Here is an 803-nt window from a genome sequence, read left to right as displayed (position 1 = left end):
CCAGTCCGGTAGAAATATCAGAAAAAAGATGGGAGTGCCTTTTTCGCAAACATGAATAGATATATATGGTATATGTTTATCGTATTATATTATTTATTTTTAACAGCCCCCTCACAAAAAAATTTCTTCGAGTCGGGAGGCTAAAGAAAAAGTGCTGAAAAAAGTGATGAAAAGTTTTCTATTTTTATAGCTAGTTTTCTAGTTAGAATTGATATTGTTCGTACCTCTCGAACAATCTAATATGAATAACTCGCTATTCGCTCGGGTTATCGGCCATAATAATTATGTAGGAGAGATGGCCGAGTGGTTCAAGGCGTAGCATTGGAACTGCTATGTAGACTTTTGTTTACCGAGGGTTCGAATCCCTCTCTTTCCGCACCTTCACCTAATTCGCCAATGTAACTGACTACAATGTATCAAATCAAATAAGAACAGATACTAAAGAGTTAGACCCTTCTTTGATATAGATTCTCTATTCCCAATTTCTTTTTAATACGGAATACGTAAAATAGCGTACAGGGGATGAAAATCTACCTACGGATCTATCATACATGAATAGGAGAAAAATAAAATTTCCGAATCAAATCCCTTACCCTGTCTTCCTTTACTTAACCTTAACTCAGGTGAAAAGGGAGCAGAACCCTTGTTTTGTTATTTTAGTTAGGTTTAAGTCTGACGAGAATAATATTCTACGACAAGCAATTCATTTATTTTCAAACCGACCCATTTCCTATCTATTATTTGATTGACTAATCCTTTATATTGTAATGTGTGAAGGGTCAAATGCTTTGGTAATTCCTCAT

The 803-nt window shown here is 35.0% G+C and overlaps 1 non-coding gene across 1 annotated transcript; it reads left to right on the top strand.

Moving 5' to 3' along the window:
• Positions 1-289: 289 nt before the first annotated feature.
• Positions 290-376, top strand: TRNAS-GGA (transfer RNA serine (anticodon GGA)). The gene has a single exon. It is a non-coding gene; the product is annotated as a tRNA-Ser (tRNA).
• The last annotated feature ends 427 nt before the right edge of the window (positions 377-803 follow it).

This window comes from Durio zibethinus, unplaced genomic scaffold (genome assembly GCF_047325235.1).
Source record: "Durio zibethinus cultivar Kanyao isolate XHJ-2024 unplaced genomic scaffold, ASM4732523v1 HiC_scaffold_48, whole genome shotgun sequence".
NCBI classification, from domain to species: Eukaryota; Viridiplantae; Streptophyta; class Magnoliopsida; order Malvales; family Malvaceae; genus Durio; species Durio zibethinus.
This window is presented reverse-complemented; position numbering and strand designations above follow the sequence as displayed.